At 33.7% G+C, this 18,151-nt stretch overlaps 1 pseudogene; it reads left to right on the top strand.

Annotated features, from left to right (window-relative positions):
* Positions 1 to 16,392: 16,392 nt before the first annotated feature.
* Positions 16,393 to 17,664, top strand: LOC141482765 (serine/threonine-protein kinase MARK2 pseudogene; annotated as a pseudogene).
* Positions 17,665 to 18,151: the final 487 nt, after the last annotated feature.

Here is an 18,151-nt window from a genome sequence, read left to right on the forward strand (position 1 = left end):
TATTTAATATTTGTTGCTATTGTTACATAATTAGTAATGAAAAATTGTAAAAATAATAATTTCCAAAAGAAACATTTAATTCCCCATATTATTCCTTGTGAAGTCCAGGGATATGCAATTAGGTCGACTTTTTTTTCTTAAGAACTAAGCATATTATGAAAAAAGTTCAAGAGACAAAAAGTTCTAATTGCTTAATCCAAAGAAATAATAAAAATTGCACAAAAGTCAGTGGCGTACATTTTTAAGTCAAAAATATTCGTTCAAATCCCGCTCGAAACGCCACTGTACCTAATAAATTAAATCACGTTCGGGCTAAATTAGCTCCTTAATGTAATAAATATCATTGCCAAATCACAACAAAATAAGATGAAGGATATTCAAGATATTTACGAATAACTTTTTTTATTTTTATTTCAACACCCTGTATCTTGAGAACGAAGGATTTGTGGACCCATGTTTATATGAACATTTCGTTTCAAAATTACCTAAAGAATCGTCTGTTAAATTTATGGTACATACTTAATCAACTCTCTGTATACAGTTATCCGTAATTGCATAGTGTATTGGGACACTTGTGAAAAAATATAATTTCTTCAATTTTTTTTTCTATGTTAGTGGAATGATTATTCATTGATAGATGCTTGTCCAACATGAATCCTAGATATTCAAATTCAGTAATGAGCTCAATTTTGTCATTTTCTATTTTCATTTCAATTTGATTTAAATCAAATTATCTGTACTTAAACGGTTTAGTAAGTATCACAGCCTTTGTTTTGTTGACATTTAGCTTCTATTTATTAGTTTTTAGCAATGTAGCAATATTATTCAATGCTTCATTCATTTTTTTAATAGCTTTATCTATATCTTTATCACTAACCGATACTAGGGCATCATCAGTAAAATAAATGCTTATGGGAAGTTGTAAAAGAAGTAAGCAACACACATAAAACGAAACGCCCCATTACTCAAATAAAAACTGAAGAGGATGGTACTGTAACAGATAAACATGCAATCGCCAACGAATTCAACTTTATATATTCCACCTTAGGAAAAAAAATGGCAGATAAGATTAAAAAAACCCAAATTTCCTATATTTCCCTGAAACTGTACCAAATTCTTTTGTTCTTCTTCCTACCAACAGAAATGAGATCAAAGAGGTTATCAAAGATCTAAACCCAAAAAAATCCACTGGAATTGACGGTATCTGTTCTGAAACGTTGAAATCCATTTCCTTGTATATCGAGGAGCCTTTGGCATTCATTTTCAATATGTGTATGGATACAGGTTTCTGGCCAACAGCACAAAAAAAAACAATAGTTATTCCTTTATTCAAGAACGGCGATGAGACAGTGGTTACAAATTACAGACCCATTTCCCTTACTACACACCTGAACAAAGTTTTTGAAAAAATCCTTAAAAAAAGGATAACATAATATCTAATTGTCAGTTTGGATTTCGCGAAAAAGTATCCACTCAGGACGCAATCATAGCTCTCATCACAGATATATCATCAGCTCTTAATGAAAATAAACCATGCCTATGCGTATTCATCGACTTGTCGAAGGCATTCGACACAGTTGACTATGACCTTCTATTGAAATCCTTGGAGGATATTGGTATAAGAGGCAAAACTTTGAATTTGTTCAGAAGATACCTCACTGATAGATTCCAGTGTGTGAGAATTGATGACGTGCTGAGTGACACGCGAAAAACTGTTATTGGGGTTCCCCAAGGCACGGTTTTAGGACCAATCCTTTTCAACATATATGTGAATGGACTGTACTCTATCGAAAGCAAAGGTAAAATATTAGGTTTTGCAGACGATACGGCTATTTTCTACAAGGCGAATGGCTGGGAGGAACTGAAAAGTATTGTTGAAACTGATCTCGGATCAATAAAAAATTGGCTTGAACATCGATTGTTGACAGTAAATTTCGATAAAACTCATTATCTACCCTTCAGTTGCAATAATTTCAGTAATCCTTCTTTTTCACAATTGAAGATTGGACAACATGTAATACTTTCCGAATCAAAAGTGAAATATCTAGGTGTGATAATTGACTCACATCTCAAGTGGAAGGAACATATTCAATATATCTGTAATAAGTTACGTTGTATACTATACAAATTCAAATATTTGTTGAAAATACTGACATACTCTGATCTCAAAATTCTATATCACACACTCGTGGCGAGTCATCTGAGCTATGGAATCGCTTGCTGGGGTGGAACATTCCATATACACCTTCGTCCACTTGAGGTGCTCCAAAACAGGTTCCTGAAATTGATACTATCAAAACCACCACATTATTCAACAGAATCATTGTATTCCGAAGCTAAAGTTTTCGATATCCGCCAACTGTTTTTCTATAATATTGTCATAGCTTATTACAAGAACAGATGTTCCACTCTTCCGATTCACTTATACAACACCCGTAAAAAAAATAACCACGTTATTCCTCAAACGCAAAAATCAATTTTCCAGCATTCATACAATTACCTTACTCCTAAGCTGTTCAATACTATTCCCGACGAAATGCGCAGTATCACAATTATTCATTTGTTCAAGAAAAAATTAAGATTATTCATATTATCTCAACCAAGAAATTTTTTTGCTGAACTTGTTGACAAAAAAAATATTTGAAATTTGTGTGTTATGTTTGTTATATACCTGAACCCATATGATGCATATGTTTGCATGTACATCAATAACATCAATTCATTTAAGTATAAAGCAGTTTCATAATATAATATATAATGCGCGTTATTATTTTTTGAAATTTTTTACAACAGTACCTATTATGAAATGAAAAATATCACCCTTCTGATCGTTCACCTTCTAGGTTTACAATTTGGTCATTTTATAGCCCTAACATTATTTTCAAAAGAGGGTGGTCTGTATGTATTTGTGTGTGTATGTGTTAAGTTTTCTTTTTTAGGCGAAACAAGTGCTTCTGCACTTATTGCCATTTTACTTTATTGAACATAGCTATTATTTGTTTGTATGATTATAATTATTCTTTTTTATGAATAAAGTCATTATTATTATACTGGCCTGAACGAATTGTTCCTTTAGATGATTTGATTTATAGCCAGTCTTCAAGTATGCCCTCTGACTATACGTGAAAGATTTTTTTCCTTTTACGAGGAATTGGGCAAATTTGGATATGCAGTTGGTTACCTCGTTCACAGGCAGATGGAGCAACGACAAACCTGTTGTTTGTTGTAGTCTTCAGCTTAGTTCGAGGAATGATACTCTGACGGAATTCGATTTTCAATTATCGGAAATCATCGACTTTATGTTGATGATATACACTACCTTGCACTGACGAGTGGCCAAACAGCCCGAAACCGGTCTGCAAGTGTGTTCCAATAATTGAAAATCTATTGCGGCAGTTGTATTGCCAACAGCATATGCAGGAATAACTTCTGTGAAGAATCCTGCACTGACACCTGTCGGATATAATCCAACGCCCTTCGTGGTATTAGCCAGGGGAGTAGTTGTTTTCTGATAGGTGTCAGTCCATTAACCTACTGTGTAGGGTGTTGAGACTGGCCTGAACGAATTGTTCCTTTAGATGATTTGATTATTATTATTATTATTCACATTCATTACATTTGCTGATATCATTAATGTAAATTAGGAATAGCAATGGCCCTAAAATACTTTCCTGCGGAACCCCGTGGTCTACGCTTATTGATGTTGAGACAAACTCATTAATTTCGGTTACCTGCTTCCTTGCTGTAAGGTAATCACTGATCCAAACAAATAGTTTTCCTTCAATGCCATATATTTTAATTTTTTAATCAATATATTACAAATAAACCATTTAAAACGCACGTTTAAGATCTAAAATTACTGCTATAGTGTACATGCCTTTACTCATTCTGTCGTTCCATTCAGTAACTGTAAGCTGAGGTGCGGATTCGCATGAATGTCTGGATCTAAAACCAGATTGGTTTGTGAATAGTATGTTTTTTTATTGAAATATTCCAACAGTTGTTGATATACTATTGACTCTAACAGTTTTTCAGCACAAGGTAAAGTATTAATTGGCCGATATTCATCAGATTTTTTGTATTTGGAACTTTTTCGATAGGCGTGACTGTACTGGTTTTTAGATCATCTGAAAGACTACCATTTTGTAACAAGGTGTTCACAAAATGATACCACATATGTCCAATTACTTAAAAAAACTACTCTTTATAATTTCGCTCTGTATACTGCATTTACTTGTGATCATTTGTTTGCTAAATCGGACACAATTGCTTTCAATTCTTGGAGAGAGTATTTTAAAATCACTGAAATCCTCTTCATCAACGTAGTCGATGTGACAGGTAAATCCAATATCTTCAATATCAGAAATAATGTCTGTAATACTATTTACAAAAAATGAATCAAAACAATTAGCCAATTCCTGTTTTTCTCTAATGATAACTTTTTGATTAATTTTTTCAAATTGAATACCATTAGCAAAATAATTAGTGAACTGTTTTGGATTGATTAATTTTTTTAGAGTTTTCCACATTAAACGCGGGTTATGTTTGTTGCTGTCAATCTATTTAACATAAAATTGGCTTTTCTTCACCTTTATAATATTTACGACAGCATTACATTTATTTTTATAATCATGCCAATTAACATCATTAGCATTTCTTTTAAATAACTTGTAAGCAAAATCTCTTTCTTTACTCAACCTTCTGATTTGACCATCATACCAAGGCAGATCTTCTTCGTAAAAAGTAATTGTTTTTAAAGGTGCAATTTCATTCAAGATGTTTTCACAATTTTCTTTAATATTATTATAAATCTGATTCACATTTGTATTGTTAAGTGAAAAGTTACAATCTATCAAATTAAGATTTATGTTGAACAAATCTCTATCTGTCAAGATTTTTTTTGAACTTCGTTTTTGTATCAAAGAGTTTAATTTATTTTTGTATTGTTTATGATCATTTTTCAGTTCTGCGTTTTCGGGGTATTCAAGAGTATTTTTAAACATTTTATATTTAATATCTATTGATTTCCACAAAGCATTTGTCACCCTAGGTGTAATATTGCAATTTTTCTATATTTTCTTCTACTGCTTTTGAATAATGTAGCTTCACCAATCAACTTCGATAGGGTATTTACGAATGTGTTTAATGCAGAATCAGGATTTTCTGCAGAGTAAATAGAAATACGTTGATCAATGTATTTAATTCTAGTTGACGTTTTTTTGTTTTGTTTGGGTATATCGAAAACTATTTGAAACACTGTCAAAAACTGATCAGTAATATTCGTTTCTACAACTATTGGCAAGATAGGTATAGGACATTATTAACAAAATAAACATAAATGTGTTAATATACTGGGCGTCCTATTTAAAAAACATAATTGGCTAGGATTTTTTGATAGAAGTCGCCGCAATGCTGAAAATATTTTAGATCGATAGAATAGGTAAGGAAATGTAAGACGTGAAATTTTCAGAAAAATCCTGCGTTGCGTTTTCCAGAAACGTCTAACCTATGTTTTTGAATTAAATAATATTTGTTGAATATCTTTTAAAGGACAAGGAGTAAAAAATTTAAATTCGGCAGGCAAGTGCAACTTGTTGAACCCTGTAATAAAAGTAATTAAAAAAACAGGGTTGTCATTTAAAAAAAAATATCGATGACGTCATATCTCATATTTGAGACACACTGTATAATTTTTTTTGCATCAAAATAAAGGCGATTTAAAATACAAATCGATATGTCCGAGCATATTTCTGAAAGAAACAACACTTTTGATTTAGTGAATTTGTTCCATGTTAGAGACTCGCACTGTATAATGCAATGTATCTGATCTTTCCAACAATTAAAATTGAATCGAATCCATTTCATTAGTTGAAAGGGTATAATAAATGCATTTATGAATAATACGTTTAAAAAATTGAGAGTTTTCCGAGTATCTTTCGAATCGAATGTACATTTCTGAAATTATTATTTTGTCTTTTTAATGGGCACATAACTCAAGATTTTAAAATTTATGGTTGGGTCCCATTTGAATATTTATCAAGAAGAATATTTTTCTCCACTCGCCTACCTGTCTCCTTCAAACATATTTCCATGTGTTTAGAATTCGAAGAATGTGAGCATCATTTTGAACCGTATTAATTATCATATAGGGTCAGAAAAAACTCGAGCCCGGTTGAAATATGATGAAAACGATATATTATACTTTCAATCCTTCAGAACACTAACAGTTTGTTTATCGTGAAATTTAATATATTTATTTTATCGATATCGTTATTATGTCACCGCCGAAAGGGAATTCGACAGTAGGCTACTAACAGTAATCTTTTCTAAGACCCACTTTATTCAATGTATAACAATTTACCCACATATAGTAAAATTACAGTTAATATAAACGGTAATATCATTAACATCTTAAGGAGAGAACATATAAAATATCTAGGCCTCATTATAGACCAAAATCTTAGATGGCACAAACACGCTGAATACGTAACAAAAAAATTGAGATCATTGATAACGAAATTCAAACTGTATCAAAAATTACTCGACTCGACTGTATGTAAGCCTAGCCCAAAGACAAATAAACTATGGCATACTTGTTTGGGATGGGATAACAATAATTATATTAAAAACCTAGAAGTGACACAAAAATGGCAGATATAGATAATGTATAATAAAAGCTACAGATTTGTGTCAGATAAACTCTTTCAACAATCTAAGCTATTTACAATCCATCAACTGTACTTCCTTAATCTTGCATCTTACCATCACCCAGAAAAGTATGAACTGCCCCAAATACACCATCCATACATACCAAACAACCAGAATACCAAAAGTTGGAACTACAAAAAACCAAAGATTCCTCTCTTATCTACGCCCGATAATTGTATACTTACGTACTAAGTTCTATTATTCTAGTTATCCCTGACAAACAATTGAAGCTGTTGCTAGGACTACCTAAACAAATAAGCTAATGAATATACTGTCACTTTTAAAAATGTATTTGTTGTGTAGTTTATGATTAGATATGGCAAATTATACTAGAAACAAGAAAACTGACATGTTGCTAATTTACGGAGAAACAAAAAAGAATGCAACTGATGCAGCTCGAATTTATGCTCAGATGTTCCCTAATCGTCGCCATTCCACTATGTATTATTTTCCAAAACTGGAAAGAAAAATGCGAAATGAACCAGAAGAAAATACCAATAACTTCATCGTCATTGAAGAAAAAGAAGTAGGTGGCCTATGTTGAAGTGAATTGTAAGGCGTCAATTCGCCACATTGTTTCTGAGTGTGATACAAGTTATTATCGATAAGTAATTATCGATCATTCATACAGAGAAGATGTACGTTTTCCATTTAAAATTATTTATTCAGATGAAACCCAATTCACCAACTTGGGTATGTTCAATAGGAATAATAAAAGGTACTGGTCTTGAACAAATTTACATCTGACGCAACAAGGAAATTTTCAAGAGCGATTTGGTTTCAATTGCTGGATGGTTATTATCGGAGGAGGGTATTTTCGACGGAAAACTGACTGCGGAAAGATACATACAGTTCCTCAGGAATCAAATTAATGATTTCATTGAAGATTTGCCACTGGCTAACCAAATTGATATCTATTTTCAACAAGATGGAGCGCCACCTCACAATTCTCAAGTCAAAAGAAAACATCTGAATGACACCTTCCCAGAAAAGTGGATTGGCACTTATGGACCTATTCAGTGGCCTGCAAAGTACATTCTTGAGTTGTCATATTTTTACATGAATGTATTATTTCTTTTTCATATTCTAATAGATCACCAGATCTTACATCGATAGTTAAGGTAGAATTCCATGACATCACTGAGGAACCACCAATCAATGTGATGTGCGCAACAATTGAAAAAGATGAACTTTGCTGTGTGCACAATCTTGTCCCCGATTTTCGTTCGAACAGTCTCCTGTTCGAGACTGAACAGGAGAGTTTTAAGCGGTGGTTGCCCCATAGGAGAATCTATGAGGTTGGGGCCCCAACATCGAGTGCCCGTTATCCCAAGTAAAAGTATCCAGCAAGGAATCAAACGGAAAAATATCAGTATGGCTTCTTTTGAAGAAAATAGCTTCAGACTCAATGCTGAACTAGACAGAGCTCGACGAAAACCAGCGGGATGGAAAAAAAGACGATGTTTATAACAATTACCAATTGATTCATCATAGTATCTCTTGCATTACTCAGGTACCCTGGACAAATAGATGGATTGACCATTTTGGGATTGATGTTCATATCAATATAGGATAGCAAGAATAAGGTTTGTTCAATTTCTACTAATCTCAGCATGATAATGACATATTTATTGAATATAGCAACAAAATTGAATGATCTTTCTATTTTGTATATATAGGTAAAGAATGTTTCCTGGCTGCTGATTGTTATTTTCACTCATCCACGACATCTCTGGCTTGAAAACTGATGGAATTCAAAGTGAAAGTAGATTATCGCTGAGGAGTGTATCGGACCAACATCGAGTTGTTTCTCAATATTCCCCAATATCGAAACTGGACAGAACAGTTTTAAGCAGTGGTTGTCACATAGGAGAATCTGTAAGGATGGGACCCCAACGTCAAGTGCCCGTTATTCCAAGTAACAGTATCCAGCAGGCAATCAGTCTGGCTTCTTTCGAAGCCAGACTCAATGCTGAACTAGACAGAGCTCGACGAAACCCAACTGGATGGAAAAAAAGACGATGTTTGTAACAATTACCAATTGATTCATCATAGTATCTCTTACATTACTCAGGTGCACTGGACAAATATATGGATTGACCATTATGCGGTTGACGACATATTTATTTTGTAGAGATTCATATCAAATATAGGTTAGCGAGAATAAGATTTGTTTAATTTCTAGTAACCTTTGTATGATAAGGACATTTTCATTGAATGTAGTAAATGAAATTGAATGCTCTTTCTGTTTTGTGTATAAAGGTGAAGAAGAATGTTTCATGTCCACAATAAAGTATCTATATTCGTATACCTGTGCAGGTTCTTGGCCTGAGTCGTTTTGAACCTAATTGATTGATAATACTTAGCGTATTCATTATTTCTATTATATTATATTTATCAATGGTTATAATAACTTCATTTGTTTGAAGGTGGTTGACAATGTTTCGTGGTGCATATGGTGTCTAATATGATAAAAACATTTGAAATCTCTGAAAAATTATATTAACCGAACAAGAACTGAAATTTCAATGAAACGAGCAGTCAAAAATAAAAACAGATTGAACTATCAACACGTGATGAGATTTATTATCAAGAAATGAAAATGAAATCTAAAGGATTCCATGCCAAGTTACTTCACCTGAAGAAAGTATTCTTCGACGTAACCTTCATGAAGTCTCTATAATGGGATTATGTAGAATGAAGTAAGTGAATAATAATCCAAAATTTTTATTTTAAGTCTCGAAACCTCTGTTCAGAATGTGCTACTTACAGATATCTATGTGGGAACGTATATAAATTCATTGGTTGAGTTGATTCAAGTTGGAGGTTATGATGTTTCATATTGTGAGTAATGACGATTCGTGTTGGTAGTTATGATGCACCATGTTGGTGATTATGTTCGAAAATTCATTGGTTATGTTGATTTAAGTAAGTGGTTATGACGATCTGTGCTGGTGTTTATGATAATCCATGTTGGTGGTGATGATGATCCATAATTAGTTAGGTTGGTTCAAGTTAGTAGTTATTATGATCCATATTGTTGGTTATGACGATTCGTGTTGGTGGTTATGATGATCCATGTTGGTGATTATGATGATTCATGATGTAATATTCATTGGTTGAGTTGTTTTAAGTTAGTGGTTTTGATGATCCATATTGTTGGTTATGACGATTCGTGTTGATGGTTACGATGATCCATGTTGGTGATTATGATTCACGATAGAATTTTCATTGGTTGAGTTGATTCAAGTTAGAGGTTATAATGAATCATATTGTGGGTTATGACAATTCGTGTTGGTGGTTATGATGCACCATGTTGGTGATTATGATCAAAGATTCATTGGTTAAGTTGATTCAAGTAAGTGGTTATGATGATTCGTGCTGGTGTTTATGATGATCCATGTTGGTGTTGATGATGATCCATAATTGGTTAGGTTGGTTCAAGTTAGTAGTTATTATAATCCATATTGTTGGTTATGACGATTCGTGTTGGTGGTTATGATGATCCATATTGTTGGTTGGAACCATATTGGTTGTTGGAACCAACTAAAAGCTCGAACATTGATAATATCAGAAATTGTTTCTTCAGATTGTTCTTAGGTTTTATATACTCGTATATCGCCAAATTTGAAAACAAAAGTGTTATTCTCATACTTGTTTGAAAGTGCAGTTAGGAGTTTCCATTATAAAGTAACAATACAAACAAATATATTGCAAAAGCCTCAAAATACTTTGTACTTTTCACTATGAACACAAGCTACACATGTAAGTTTATCATTCAAGAGAAGAAAGCACGCACAATATTAATTTCAATATTTCCACACTCGATAATAGGAAATTACTTGTGATAACACAACGGCCAACGGAATTGTTATCAAATTCAATGAACGTGACTCTGTCTTCCGTGATGATTTCATAATGATAATAAAAAAGATAATGAATATACTTTATTGTCATACAACCTCATTGTTGTTTTAAAATGTTGTGGTGGATGAGACAAAATCACCAACCTCGATGCACTGATATACACACCAATACATACTTTGTTTTATCTGGATTATTTTTATTCATTATCTGTTTATATTTATACAGAAAGGGGGGTGAGGGTTTCCACAATGATTACACAATCACATCTATTGCCGTTATTCATTAAAACAATAAATATTACACACTCGATTAGAAATTTGACCTGGAGTGAAAGGTATACTTTGTATTTGTCATTACTTTTTCATGCAAATCATCGAAAATCTAATAGTTATTGAAACCAATAGTATACATGCTATATAAAATATCACTTTCATTTCTTTTTGCGTTCTGCAAGTATTTCTCCTTCTATTCAAACAAGTACTTTCCCATTTTTCTCGATCAAATTCAAAATCATTGAATTTAATTATTTTCAATTCATGGTTGAGATATGTAACGTTCGTTTCTAGGATACCTATTTCGAATACAGATAGTTGGCAATCATTTTCTTGTGATGAGCTGAATATTTCGATGAATTATATAACAGAATTTTGATTGTCCCCTTTTAATTTTGATCTATCCCATCAAAGCTAATCCAAATCTAGGAGCTATTCTCCCATAAGTCCCAAATGTTCTTTCTCATGATTTCCAGAGGAAGGCTTTTAGATTTAGTTTTCTTGCACGTGGAGAAAGTTTACAAAGAATCAACCTAATTTTTTTCATTGGGATTAATTTTATTTATTATCTGTTTATATTTATAAAGAAAGGGAGGTGAGGGGTTTCTCAATGATTACACAATCACATCAATTACCGATATTCATTGAAACCATAAATATCACACACTTGATTAGAAATTTGACCTGGAGTGAAAGGTATACTTTGTATTTGTTATTACTTTTTTATAAAAATCATCAAAAATCTAATAATTATTGAAACCAATGGTATAATTACGATAATTGACGTCGCTTTTCTAAAGATAATATTTTAAATTCATGTCGTAGCGTATTCATTATTTCTAGTATACTTCGATCCAAGATCTTTGGTGTCAGTTTTTCTTTCAAGAACCACACCATTAATCCTTGAAAAATATGCCTTCTTGACTATGCTAGGTTATAAATAGAAAACAGTACATACGAATTTTCTGTATTTTCAACTAAAATTCACAAATCACATTCACTACGGAATGCTAAAATATAAAAGAATGTGACAGTCAAAATTTCAGTATACAGGACGAAATGTAACAAAAATATTTCAAAATCCTATAAATAGATATGAGTTATTTGAATCACTCTGTTGATCATTTCTGATTTTGGTTTCTGTACATTTTCACCTAATGCGAAACAATAATATATATCGCAACGGAAATTGTGAATCGCAAAGAATTGAGAAAAAAATTGAAATTTCTGATTAGACATGAAGAGAAGTTGTAAAAACATTGAGCAAGGCATAAAAATGTATGTTGATGAATTTTTGAATAATGTGAATAGTAAAAAAGAAACAGAACAAATTTAGGTAGTTACGTATATAATGATGGGGTCGTACCAAAGGAAAAACAACAGATGTATTTGCAAACTTCCTTCACTCGGTTTTTTGTGCTGATGTTGCTACATATAATTATGATACTTTGAATGATGTTAGGATTTGTAACGAATATTTTACAGTACATTCGAAAATAAATAGCGATTTTGATAAGTCATTGAAAAGATTAAAACCCAAGAAGGCAGCACTGAAGGAGGCACTGATGGGATCCCTACACATATTCAGTTTAATCATCAAATCAAATATTTATTCTTTCACTAGTTCGGACTTTCATTGTCTACTATATAAAATGATTTGAAATCCCTGAAACAAGTAAAAAAGAATAATTAAAAAAGAATAGCTGAAAATAACAATTATATTAAGCAACAATAAACCTGAAATGAAATGATAGTGAAATAACCTACAAGTAAAAATATAATAATTTTATAAATAAAAATTAAAGGAATGAAAAAAGAAAATAATAAAAAAGTGTAGAGATTCCAAGTCACGTTAGTTCACGACGTTTCGATTGTTGGTATCTACAATCGTCTTCGGGTGATGACTGGACTGATTCCTCCGAGAGATGACTATTTTATAGGTCGTTGAAATACTTTCACTTTCTCTACTTTCCATTTTCCGCTTCACTGATTCCGTGAGAGATGACCGTTTTGGCGGAAGTTGGTCATTTTTCGTTTGATGATGGGTTTCCATATGTTTCGTATATCTACGCTGGCCTGGCTGAATACGTTGTTGGACAACATGTATACGGCTTCCTTAAATTTTTTCCTGAACCAATGTTCCTCTCTGTGCAAGATCTCAGCTTGGGACCACATGGTCTGCTATTCCTGATTTGCTGGTTTCTCCTCGCTGTGTGTGCTTCTTGTGCTCGGCAATGCGAACATTTGATGGCCTCTTAGTTTCACCAATATAGGATTTTCCGCACTCACAGGGTATCCGGTAAATGCAATTCTTGGAATCGCAGTCCGCGTTTGGGGGCCTGGTTTTCGTGAGGCTGCTACGGATAGTGTTACCGGATCTGAAACAGGTTCTAATGTTGTACTTGGAACCAATTCTTCTTATCCTCTCCGATAATCCTCTGATGTAGGGAAGTGCAAGCACTGATTGTGACGGCTTCTCTTCCTTGGCGAGGCTCCTGCTGTCTTTTAGCCAAAGTCTTTTCTACCATCGCTTTGGAGTATCCATTCCGCTGAAGATCATTTTTGATGATGTCTAGTTCCTTCTCGAGACCTTCCTTTGTATTACAGAGCCCAAAAGCACGGTCTAATAGAGTTTTGATGATTCCTCTTTTTGTCGATTGATGGTGGTTGGATTCGTGGTTCAGATACTGTCCCGTATGGGTGGGTTTTCGGTATACAGATGTTTCCCACTTAGTGTCGGTCCTCTTCACCAAAACGTCTAAGAATGGCAATTCATTGTGGATTTCCTTCTCCATTGTGGAAGTGATGGAAGGTCTCACGCTGTTGATGTGTTTCAGAAAGGCATCTATTGCAGTATCCCCATGGTTCCATATTATGAAGGTGTCGTCAACATATCTCAACCAGACTCGAGGTTTCTTGTGGGCTTCTTCAATGTCCAGAGTTTCAAACCACTCCATATATATGTTGGCTATGACTGGTGAAAGTGGCGATCCCATTGGCAGTCCCTAATCTTGTGTAAAGAATTCATCCTTCAGTTGGAAATAACAGTTTCGTACACAGCATCCTAGTTATTCCATAATTACTTCTATGGGTAGATTTGTTTTTCATTCCTTTAATTTTTATTTATTTATATATATATATATATATATATATATATATATATATATATATATATATATATATATATATATATATATATATTACCCCAAACTGATACCTATTTTGATTTGAATAAGCAATGCCTAAAATGATAAATTTCAATTTCACAATATTGCCTTATCTACTAGTCTTAAATTAATTTCACAATGTGTTCTTATGTAAGAGTTAGGTGAATCTAATAAATAAAATATTATTTTAACAAGCCATACTGGGTGATTTTCTAAGACGGCTCCCCCATATAACTTTTTTATTATTGGGGATAGAAAAACGAAATTTTGAGTTTGTATATTATAGTTCAATTTACATTCCTTGACATATTTACTTGATTTGCCGTACTTCCGGTTTGACCGGAAATGACCCCAACTTTCGATTTTTATATGGGACATCCTATATATTTTTACTCATTTCGATGGAGAATGACATTCTCTGAATGCAACAAAACTCCATTTGTCAATATCTGAATAATAATATCATTTTTATTCAACTTTTTTTTAGAATGCCATGGATCGTGTAAATCGCTTCATTCTCGATCAAGTTACATGGGAAAACTACGACTTTGAGGCTTGTGACTTCAACAATCGTTTTAAGAATTATTTCACAGTCGCAAATATTGATTTTTCCAGTTAACTTGATTTTGTCACATGGATATTGGGTGCATCGTCAGTTTTTCGTGAAAGATCATTTTCTTACGAATAATTTGATGCCACACACTTTCACTTTATTTCAGTTGCAAGCAACGATCATACCCAATAACCTAATAATACGTATTCTGTATACTTATGTACTAAGTTATGTTATTCTACTTATCCGTGACAAATAATTAAAGCTGTTGCTAGGATTACCTAAACTAATAACCTAATGAATATGCTGTCACTTTTAAAATTGTATTTGTTGTGTAGTTTATGATTAGATATGGCAAATTATACTAGAAACAAGATAACTGACATGTTGCTAATTTACGAAGAAACAAAAAAGAATACAACTGATGCAGCTCGAATTTATGCTCAGAAGTTCCCTATTCGTCGCCATTCCACTCTGTATTATTTTCCAAAACTGGAAAGAAAAATGCGAAATGAACCAGAAGAAAATACCAATAACTTCATCGTCATTGAAGAAAAAGAAATAAAAGTGTTGGCCTTTGTTGAAGTGAATTGTAAGGCGTCAATTCGCCAAATTGTTTCTGAGTGTGATATAAGTTATTATCGATAAGTAATTATCGATCATTCATACAGAGAAGATGCACGTTTCCATTTAAAATTATTTATTCAGATGAAACCCAATTCACCAATTTGGGTATGTTCAATAGGAATGACAAAAGGTACTGGTCTCCAACAACGAAATTTTCAAGAGCGATTTGGTTTCAATTGCTGGATGGGTATTATCGGAGGAGGTTATTTTCGACGGAAAACTGACTGCGGAAAGATATATACAGTTCCTCAGAAATCAAATTAATGATTTCATTGAAGACTTGCCACTGGCTAACCAAGTTGATATCTATTTTCAACAAGATGGAGCGCCAACTCACAATTCTCAAGTCAAAAGAAAACATCTGAATGACACCTTCCCAGAAAAGTGGATTGGCACTTATGGACCTATTCAGTGGCCTGCAAAGTACATTCCTGAGTTGTCATATTTTTACATAAATGAATTATTTCTTTTTCATATTCTAATAGATCACCAGACCTTACTCCGATAGATTTTTTTTCTCTGGGGAATATTTAAAAATCAGGTTTACAATACAACATCAGCTACTCATAAAGAACTACAGCCATAAAGTTAAGGTAGTATTCCATGACATCACTGAGGAACCGCCAATCAATGTGATGTGCGCAACAATTGAAAAAGTTGAACTTTGCTGTGTGCACAGTCTTGTCCCCGATTTTCGTTCGAAATCTAATATTGCTAATCAGCATCATTGCATTGTTGTTAATTGCCGTATCTCATAACTATATTTAGGTAAATGAACTTTAACTAGATAGATTATTACAGTGGAGTGTACCGAGGCTATAAATTTGGAAAAAGAAAAGTTTTCAGAAATTAGTATTTTTGACTATTTGGCTTTCGACAATATTTCAATATGATACCCAATTAGAAATAGAAATTAGAATGGAATGTTTATCAAAACCAATGATATACTTGTTACCAAATCTTGATAAACTGATTGGAGAATGGTTGAAACTATTAACCTGATGTGCGCAGGTACCTGAGTTACCTCAGGTACCTGAACAGGTAACTCAAGTAGTATTTAAGTCTTGGCTCCGCAGAAAATATTTAATTTAGATTCCTTCTTTTGCTATTACGTACCAGTGTACAATTTTTGCGAAAGAACGCAATTTTACTTAGAGCCACAAAACAAATCGAAATATTTGGAGCAGATATCCGTGCAATGGAATTGACTAAGAACAGGCCAGCATCAACAAGGACAATTCTGAGACAGGAGGCAAAGGAATCAACAGTTGGTGAATACAAGTTAGTGAAGACTATCGGAAAAGGAAAATTTGCGAAGGTCAAGCTAGCCAAGCATGGATCCACCGGTGAAGAGGTTGCCATCAAGATCATCGACAAAACTCAACTCAAGCCCCGGTCGTTACATAAATTGTACAGAGAAACGAAAATAATGAAAATGTTAGACCATCCAAACATAGTGAAATTGTTTCAAGTTATAGAAACGAAAAATACCCTTTACCTGGTCATGGAATATGCATCAGGGGGAGACATGTGTGATTATCTGGCCCGCAACGGTAGCATGAAAGAAGATGAAGCCAGGGCGAAATTCAGGCAGCTTGTTTCTGCGGTGCAGTACTGTCACCAGAAGGGAATCGTTCACAGAGACCTAAAGACCAATAACGTACTGCTGGATAGGAAAATGAACATTAAACTTGCGGATTTTGGATTGTCAAATGAATTCACCCCAGGAAATACATTGGAGACATTTTGTGGGACTTTACATTATGCAGCACCTGAGATATATCTGAAGAAGAAATACGATGGGCCTGGAATAGATATTTGGTCTTTAGGCGTTATATTATACATGTTGGTGTCGAACACTTTACCGTTTGCCAGTTCGATATTTTCGAATCTTAAAGAGCAAGTAGTTCATGGCATCTACCGAATTCCTCCTTGTATGACAGCAGGATGTGCAAATCTCGTGAAGAAGATTTTGGTGACGGATCCCACAAAGAGGGCAAACTTAGATACCATCATGAAAGATGAATGGATGAACCACGGAAGTGGAAATGATGCAATTGAGTCCCATTTGGAGCCCGGCCACTCCCTCATCTCACAGAAATATGACGATGCGTTTGCTACGTATCTGCTGTTGGACAGAAACATCTCAGACTTGAAAACTTATGGAATTCGAAGTGAAAGCAGATTATCGCTGAGGAGTGTAACGAACCAACAACGAGTTGTTTCTCAATATCCGTCAATATCGAGACTGAACAGGAGAGTTTTAAGCGGTGGTTGCCCCATAGGAGACCATAGGAGGTTGGGGCCCCATCATCAAGTGCCCGTTATTCCAAGTGAAAATATCCAGCAGGGAGTCAAACGGAAAAATATCAGTATGGCTTCTTTTGAAGAAAATAGCTTCAGACTCAATGCTGAACTAGACAGAGCTCGACGAAAACCAGCGGGATGGAAAAAAAGACGATGTTTATAACAATTACCAATTGATTCATCATAGTATCTCTTGCATTACTCAGGACAAATAGATGGATTGACCATTTTGCGATTGACAACATATTTATTTTGTTGATGTTCATATCAATATAGGATAGCAAGAATAAGGTTTGTTCAATTTCTACTAATCTCAGCATAATAATGACATATTTATTGAATATAGTGACTAAATTGAATGATCTTTCTATTTTGTATATATAGGTGAAGAATGTTTCCTGGCTGCTGATTGTTATTTCCACTCATCCACGACATCTCTGGCTTGAAAACTGATGGAATTCAAAGTGAAAGTAGATTATCGCTGAGGAGTGTATCGGACCAACAACGAGTTGTTTCTCAATATCCTCCAATATCGAAAATGAACAGGACAGTTTTGAGCAGTGGTTGTCACATAGGAGACTCTATAAGGATGGGACCCCAACGTCTAGTGCCCGTTATTCCAAGTAACAATATCCAGCAGGCAATCAGTA

Source organism: Leptinotarsa decemlineata, unplaced genomic scaffold, assembly GCF_025532065.1.
Source record: "Leptinotarsa decemlineata unplaced genomic scaffold, Ldec_3_MD MMD2_tig00001973_RagTag_RagTag, whole genome shotgun sequence".
NCBI classification, from domain to species: Eukaryota; Metazoa; Arthropoda; class Insecta; order Coleoptera; family Chrysomelidae; genus Leptinotarsa; species Leptinotarsa decemlineata.